Genomic DNA, 9,079 nt, shown 5'->3' with positions numbered 1-9,079 from the left:
TTTCTAGCCTGGTTTCAGAAAGACCTGAATTTGATGAACTACACACTGTTGGAGTAGTAGATTGCTAGAAGGAACCAAGATCCAGACAACCTTCAATGGTGGCTTCATGGAATTATATTCAAGGAGGATGGTCCAGCCAATTTCCTCACTTCCATTGAGAAAGGAGTTCCCTATTCCTAAGAAAATGGACCTATGTCCGACTGACACAGAAGATGGAGATTTATCCCAGTGCATTTATATATGTATATATATTAAAATTATGTATATTTATATATATATATAATGCCTAATGGAAATATCTCAGATGGTCTATTTTGTGTTTTTTCTTTAATTTTACTTATAAAATTGTGACCATTTTTTAACTCAATAGAGGAGAACCTTAAAAATTAATTAAAAAGACATTCTCACTAGTCTAAGGTTCAGAGTGACTTGGCAGAGAAAATTGCTGAATGGTTAGATAACAGTGCTGGTATGCTTGGCTATTGTAACACTTTACATTTGAGTTTCTCTTCCTTGGAATTACAAGAACTATATGACTCAAGAGAAAGATTGATAATTAGGAATATTCTGCTTGCTTTTTATATAGCCGAATGAAGAACATTTTGATTAATTATTTGGAGGTCATAAGAAGGAACCTTCATGATCTAACTTTTGAACAAGTAGTGTTGCAACACAAAGCTATGACTTCAAATTAAAAAGGAAATTTGAAATGACCTATTTCTTTTGGCATCTCAATCCAGAGATCTGTCAGTAAAATGAGTCACTTTTCAGTCAAATGGGTGATCAGCAATATACTTTTTTATTGGGAAGCTGAAAGACACCATTGCCAAACAGAGCATCTGCAGTGTTAACATCTATATTTGAGCATCTTTCATTTTCCCAAGGGGTGCAGGTGAGAAGAAGGAAGGCAGAGAAATGCACTTGAATAAAAGCTTTTCAAGATGGATAGAACAGAGAGCATTCCCAGAGGCAGGTCAAGTTCAACCCAAGAACAACTCTCTCAGTGCTTTCACAACTAGTTAACTCAGCTCTCAAATCAGTAACTCAGCTCTCAAATCAGTGCTAAAATCAAGCAGAAGGTTGTTAATATTGATACGGTTAACATACATCAAATAGGATTACTGAATTTTCTGAATCCAAAAGTTCTCCACAGTGTTGACATTTCCTCACTGAACTGCCAGGATTGTTTGGTTTCAAAGGCTATTGGGCTCAAGACGCATTTTGTTTTAAATAATCCTTCATAAAAAGTTCAGCTTTCAGTCTAATATGATTGAAACCCAGCTTGAGTGTGTTTTATAATGCACTGAGCTGGAAAGACTATGGGCATTGAATTATTCAAAACATGGTAGGCAAAGGAGTGATATGTGGGGAGGAGGTGATCAAAGAAATCAGTGAGACTTGATATGTCATGTTATCTCATTTTATTTAGCTTTTAGAACTCTTCCAAATATTAGAGGAAAGAAATCAATATCAATTTTCACCTGTCACGTTCCACACTTCAATTATTAATGAATGTCAAATTTGACCACAGTTTTCTGTACCACCTGCTCTGCAATAATATTTCTGAGCCTTTATTAAAAATGTAAAATTGTCATTGAATTTCCAAATATGATTCTGCAGTGACTAATTCAGCTTGTTTTATTAATAAGCAAGTTCTGATGAGTAATACTAATTTAATACGCCTGCATGTAAGGTTAAAGTGTAAATTATTGCTGCCGAAGGTGATGAGATATGACTGCGATGTGGTGGTAGGGCACTCACCTTCCTGAACGAACCCTGCGAGCACAGTTCTTGGGAGAAACCAGTACTTCATAGAGTAGCAAATCTGATATTATTTTGCATGTCTCCTGTAGCAGTGGAATGCACACACACACACACACAAACATGATCACGGGTGAAAAAACACACATGCGCACCTTAGATGCTTGCATTAATTTCTGAATATAGTTCTCTGGAAAGAAAAAGCTTTACTGATGATTTGTATTTTTATAGTTTATTACTTTATCCATACTAAAACACTTCATGAAATCACTTCCTGTTTTGTTGTCCATGGAATCCTTTCAATTTTGAGATGCTAAATAGAAATCGAAATAATGATTATAGTCCTTGGCCATGAAAGACTTAAGTTACAGAGAGCCCGGTGACTGGAGGTCAGAGCTGCCACGGAATTATTCCCTGCTCCAGAGACCATTAGAATATCACTGTGTACCCACTTAAGGATAGAATGCTGCTATTGAGAAACTAGCTCTCTTTTATTTATGCTAAAAGGAGAGAACAGTAGGGGACCTTGGCTGTGTGAGTGTATGAAACTTTCTCTGTTTTGTACAATAAGCAAAAACTATACATGAAATAGCCTCAGGCCTTTTGTCTTTTGTACCCAGCTCTTTCCTGTATTGCTCCTGATCAATTACACTTAAATCAACAAGAGTTGCTTGAACATTTTGACAGTTATGTTCCCCATACCCTGAAGCATTTTTAAAGGGTTACTGAGATAAAGCTATTTCAAAAAATACTCCCTCCAAATGTTTTCAGGGTGGCATCAATGAAAGTAACTTAGAGGAAGAAAACTCCACCTTGAGTTCCTGGCCTACCACTCTAAGGCCAGGCAAGCATAAACCTTCATAGCAAAACCTAAGTTTGCTCCCACTTGAGAATTTGGTTTCCATGGTCTTATATGAAAAGTATATGGAGACTTTAATTCCCTATAAGCCCTTTCCAAAGAGTAAATACAGTTCATCATTCGTAAGAGATGATGAAAATTACAATTTTGTTGAATAGGTGGAATATATATTATATATAATATATATATGTTTTAATATATAAAGTTACTATTCAGAGTCCTAAAGCGGATTTTTCTTACTTACCAAGAAGGAACGGTAACTTGATCTCTAAACACAATAAAGCACCTGGTCATAGCAGAATCATAACAAATATTTGATATCATAATGAATTCACTGTTCAGGTGTAAAGAGGGAATACCTTCAGCTTTCCTCTTTCTTGTACCTCATTATTGCATCCTGGACAGAGGGGATTTTTCTTGATTTTAATCTAAAGGAGAAATATTCACTTTTGTTAAGATGGAAATTGACAACCTCAGTAGGCAGAGGCACTGTTTTTATTTGGCTGAATTCCTGTTTCTAGTGATAATTCAAGGTGTAATAGGGTTTTCTCTGCCACTCCAAAATCTGAAAATGATAAGCATCTCACCAGAGTTTCAGGACGGCCCGTTACCTATTCTGTGGAAAGGATATTCAAAATACCATGCTTCATCAGTGTCTTCTTTGACTTATTCATCAATGGACAACTACTGAGTTAAGACAGTGTCTTATCCTTGCTTCATAAAAACAAAAACAAAAAAAACCCACAAACACAAAAAAACTGTTAACGATGAAAACTTATTATGCCAGGCCTTAGTATGGCCTGACTTGGAAATTTAGTTTCAGAGGCTTTTGTGAATATACCAAGGAAAGAGGACCTAGGTGTATCTTATTCCCACAGGCCGCCAATAAATATTTGCTTAATGGAGAAAAAATTAATATATAGTATAGGAGAGAACCTGTCAGATGCTTAACATTATTGAGTGATAGCAATGTCCAAACTCATCTGTGATCAAACACTATGAAAGTATCCTCCTAAGGATAAACTGATTACAAATAAGAAGTGAAAATTCAATTATGGAGATACTTTCAGTTTCAGCTCTGATATGCAAAAAGCTTGGAAGTTGTCACTGTATCTTGTCCTTACAAGATAATGCTGTACAAAATGAAAATCAATGACTTTTCTCAGACATGATTAATAAAACATGTAACTATGAAAGAATTTTAAGACTGTAATTATGTATGTGTATATATGTGTCTCTGAAAAATCTGTGTCAAAGAAAACTGAGGCTATCAGTATAAACTCATTTAACTTCTATCTCTTCTTACCTTTATTTCCTCCCAAACTTACCAGTATCCATCCAACTCGAAGGATACAAGTGATTTTTACATACTGTGCAAGGTTTTTTTCTTATTCCTATGTCCATGTTTCCCCAGTTCTCTAAATTATTATCTACATCTTCAGGATCTCCTTCATCGGTTCCTTCATTTCAACATATAAAATATAAGTCCTTCTCATTCTAAAAAGTTCTTTTTTGCTAATTATTTTCTCTTTTCATCCAAACTCCTTCAGAGTAGCGTATTCCCACTGTCTTCACTAGCCCCGCCTGGCCCCCACAGGCAGCCCTACACCCTCAATTTATCGCCATCTGGCTTTCTTGTCCACCACTTCACTGAACTGCTCTAAGGTCACTGGGGACCTAACTGCCCAAATCCAATGGACACTTACATTCTCTGAAGGATGACACTGTCATCTACTTCCTCCTTCTTGAAACTCTATCACCTCTCTCCTTCCCAGAATTCTTTCTCTGCTTATTACTTAAACGTTGTCAGTACTCACAATTCTCTGAAATCTCATCCATTTTCATGATTTTAATGACTGCTGAGTGCTGATGACATTGAAATTTTTATCTTTCCATGTCTTCACGTGCAGGTCCAGTTATCTACCAGTTTGTCTCCCGAATTCTACAGGTGCTTTAAAATTCTACATGTCCAGAACTAAAGTCTTTTCCCCAATTCAGTTCTTTATCCCCTATTTCCAAACTCAATGATACCACCACCCAACCTTAGTCACACAGATGGGGCTTCAGCCTCCGCCTCCTACTTCTTCCTTACTTCCCAAGATCAAGTCTTGCTTGTAATTTCCTAAATACAATTAGAACTTATTTCCTCCCTTCATCTATACCTTATTTCAGACCCCTTTCTTCTTGCTATTACCTGGTCTAGAAGTTACCAAATTGCTGTTTGCTGGAACCAGTTGTTAGACACTTCTATTAAAAAAGGACTCTAGAGTCAAATAGCTTTGAGGATGGCTGTGTACCATACGCCTGCTGTGACGATCCAGAATGAACATTAGCCGACAGCAGCCCCGAGAAGCTGCGCAGTAAAGAAACCTGATTACCTTTACTTAAGCCAGGTTCTCCCTTCTGCCGGCCTATAAACCTTTCAGTAGGGACAGGAGAGGAGGTGGCAGCGTGAAAGTCCCACTCGAAAATAAAAAACACTGCTCCTCAGAAGAGTGGGGCATAATTGTCTCCAGGCTTCTTCAGATTCCTCATCCATACTGACGTCAGTGGTCTAAAATGCCACCTGAGCTTGTCCTTTCCATTCTTAGCTATTTTCTGAGGAAACCAGCTCCACGCACATGGATGGCTAGGACCCGCTCTCCTCCTCCTCGCTGCCTCCTTTAGGGGCGCTTGCCACTGCCTGGTGACACTGCACCGACGCGCCAGAGCCTGCGCCTGTGCCTCCGTGACACACGCCTCGCACACTCACGGCTCTGGACTTCCGCTGTCCTCTCTGCCTCGAGTGCCCTTGCCCTCCACCGGCTGACTCACCAGTTTCTCACGAGTCCTTTAAGACTTAGCTTAGGGACTGCCTCTTTCGATGACTTTTCTTTGCCTCACAGCTCCCCCTCTTCTTCCACAAACACTGATGAAACGCCCTGAACATGCCTGTCACGTGCAGGATGAGACATCTGCTGTGTGTCTTCCCCTCTCACTCCACTGCTAAAGGGCCAACGCTACATCTTGCTCATTGTTTCGCTCCTCTAACACTCAATCCATGACTAATGAACTAACTAGTACTGTAGTAGCCCTCTTAGTAACAATCAGGCAGGAACTTCTAGAAGAAATCTGACACTCCAGCTCTTCTCTGATCTCACCTTTCAGTCTGAATGAACTAAAGACTTATCTGTACATGTTTTACCAGAGAGACATAATTTAATCCAGAGATGTGTCATCACATACTCTTACATACTCTGCCGTTTAAAAATTTGGCTCACGATGGGGAAAGGAGACAGGTGTGCTTTCTGATAGCCCCACTGTTTTGCACTTCTACTGCTCACTGCTCACTGGCTGCTCTCTCGGTGCCTTCCTTAAACCCTTCCTCTCTTAACAAGGAAACAGGATAACAAAGTAATTAAGAGCCTGGGTTCTGCCTATCTGTGAAACAGAAACATAACCAAGGATATAGAGAATAGACTGGTGGTTGCCAAGGGGGAGGGGGTGGGAGAGGGTTGGATTGGGAGTTTGGGATTAGCAGATGCAAACTGGTGTATATACAGGATGGATAAACAAAAAGCTCCTACATGGGACTTCCCTGGTGGCACAGTGGTTAAGAATACGCCTGCCAATGCAGGGGACACGGGTTCGAGCCCTGGTCCGGGAAGATCCCACATGCCAGAGAGCAACTAAGCCTGATGCCACAACTACTGAAGTCCATGCACCTAGAGCCCGTGCTCTGCAACACGAGAAGCCACCACATTGAGAAGCCTGCGCACCGCAACTAGAGAAGCCCGCGTGCAGCAACGAAGGCCCAACGCAGCCAAAAATAAAAAAATAAATAAATACATTTATTAAAAAAAAAGTGGATGTATTTAAAAAAAACCAAAAAGGTCCTACTGTAGAGCACAGGGAACTATATTCTATATTCTGTGATAAACCATAATGGAAAAGAATATGAAAAAGAATGTATATAAATGTATAACTGAGTCACTTTCCTGTACAGCAGTAATTAACACACACTGTAATTCAACTATACGTCAATAAAAAATAAAATTTAAAAAAATTGCCATAAAAATCATCACATAAGGGGGACTTCCCTGGTAGTCCAGTGGTTAAGACTTCGCCTTCCAATGGAGGGGGTGAGAGTTTGATCCCTGGTCGGGGAGCAAAGATCCCACAAGCCTTGTGGCCATAAACCAAAATATAAACCAGAAGCAATACTGTAACAAATGCAATAAACACTTTAAAAATGGTCGACATCAAAAAACATCTTTAAAGAAAATAATCACATAAATCAGAAACAAATGAAACATAATAAAGTCCGTACATTTAAAAAAAAAAAGAGCATGGGTTCGGGTCAAATCGCAGCTTACCACTTACTTATAGCTGTGTAATTCTTGGCAACTCACATAATGTCTCCTCCGACTCCTCATCTATAAAATGGGGATGGTAATAGTTCCCAATCTCATAGCGTTGCTGTAATCCATAAACACGGTTAAGTGCCTTGGTAAATGTTTGAGGCTCTCTGGTTATTGTGAATTAAAATACGTCAATGGCTTCTGGCCATGTGATTTATAATAGTTTGACATTTAACCAAATGGTAAAACTATTCCATTTATTATTCCCATCTCTTTTTACCCCTTACCCTGTTTTGTTGTTTATGTTTTCTCCCACCACAGAGTGCTAGTTCCAGGAGAGTAAAGGCTTTATTTTGTTCACTGCTGAAAGCAATGGCACCCAGAAAAGTACTGTACATATGAAGACCTCAGAAAACACTAGCTGAATGAATGGTGCAAAGTGTCACAAGGAAAAATACACCAAAACTTTCATTATAATAAAAAAGTATAGATAAATCTTTCTCTAATGGCTTCCAGTCAAGTAATTGAAAACACCATATGCTATAATAAAAACATAAGTAGTTCATTAAAATTTGAAGGCAAAAACATAATTTTAAAAGATTTAGTCCTATGTTAGGCGTGATAGAGTATGGATGCTTTCTTAAAATTCACAGTCAGATCCAAGAGTATCACTTTCAGAATGTTCTAGTAGACTGAGTTTACTTTTAGTTGTCTTTGATGAAACAGTCACTATTCTACTCTCTTTCTTAACAGAAATGTGTTTTTTCAAAGACTCACTTTTAATTGCTTTATTAACCAAAGAATTCTTTTGCCCAATTCCTTTGCTTTTCTGCTTTACAGGTGAGTCAGAGCAGGAATGCAGGTCCTTCCCAGGTTGTTTCTTAGCAGAGTATTTTTTGGTTTATTCACCTGCTTTGCTCATTTTCTCTGAAGAAGACCTGCTATTTCTAGATAATTCCTCTTCTTTTCTTTGACTTCCAGTTCCAGAAATGACGTCTGCTGAAGGGAGAACATGTTCTAGCAATGAAATCTTCAAAAGACTCCTGCTGCTGCTCTGTGACTGGGACCCCCAGGTTGTCTTTGGAAGTTTCTAAGGCCTCCTGAGTAGAGACTGGGACATGGAAGGAGTCGAGAGGCAAAGGAAGCCCAGCATCACCTGTAATTTTCTGAAACTGGAGGGAAAGACAAAAGACAAGACAAAAATTCAGTGATGAACAAAGCCAACCATTAAAAAGTAGAGTTCAAAACGTCAATGTTATTCTGTGATCTTATTATTAACACAGTAATTGATTATTCAGAAGATTTCAGAGCCAGTTTTTTTCTAATTATATCTTGCCAAGTGATTCTCAACTTAACCTAGCTATATCCAAGGCTATGTCTGCTACATTTTCAGACTTTGGTGATTGGGGTAGTTATTACCCATTTCCTTTCCCTCACTAAAAATGAAACCCTACTCTGTAAGAAAATTAATTTCTTTTCTATCCTCCAGGCACATGTAAACAGTATATAGTTTGTGACCAGACTGTGTTCTCAAGCTGTCAGTTCCCAAGACCAGTCTGAGATTGGCTGAGGTGGGTGAAGGGGGCTCCAAGTAACGCTAGAGGAAAAGCTGACATGTTTCCCCTCCCATTCCCATGACCAGGTGAGTCACTATAATATCTTACGTATTAGCTATGTCAAGATTACTTATTTTAAAAATTCTGTCAATACGTGTACCTTCATTAGTGTTCCTTCATTGTAAGCTGACTGCATACAAACAGAAACCTAGATAAAATATGAATAGAATAGACATTTATACAATTTAAAATTTGGAATATTTTCTGTAATGTTTTCTTTCTTCATTAAGGAGAGTTTGCTTTAACTCATAAATTTTCTAAAGAACTTCCAGTTTTCTTATGTACAACAATACAGTATCATGAAATGGGCCCACATTTACTAATCTCAGATTTGGAGAGGACTCCACAGTCCTCTAGCTCCCGAGCATGTGAACTATTAGAGACCGACCATTATTATTTTCTCTCTGACTTGGTCATTTCCTTTTTGCTAATCACTCTTAGAATCATTAAGTGCTGTCCTGTCCACTTACTTGGAGATTCTGCATTTGTACTGGGGCACTCTG

At 38.6% G+C, this 9,079-nt stretch overlaps 1 pseudogene; it reads right to left on the bottom strand.

Annotated features, from left to right (window-relative positions):
* Positions 1–7,567: 7,567 nt before the first annotated feature.
* Positions 7,568–8,383, bottom strand: LOC130707190 (centrosomal protein of 78 kDa-like; annotated as a pseudogene).
* Positions 8,384–9,079: the final 696 nt, after the last annotated feature.

The sequence above is a fragment of the Balaenoptera acutorostrata genome, chromosome 2 (assembly GCF_949987535.1).
Source record: "Balaenoptera acutorostrata chromosome 2, mBalAcu1.1, whole genome shotgun sequence".
NCBI lineage: Eukaryota > Metazoa > Chordata > Mammalia > Artiodactyla > Balaenopteridae > Balaenoptera > Balaenoptera acutorostrata.
The sequence above is the reverse complement of the archived record's forward strand: the minus strand, read 5'-3'. Positions and strand labels throughout refer to the sequence as shown.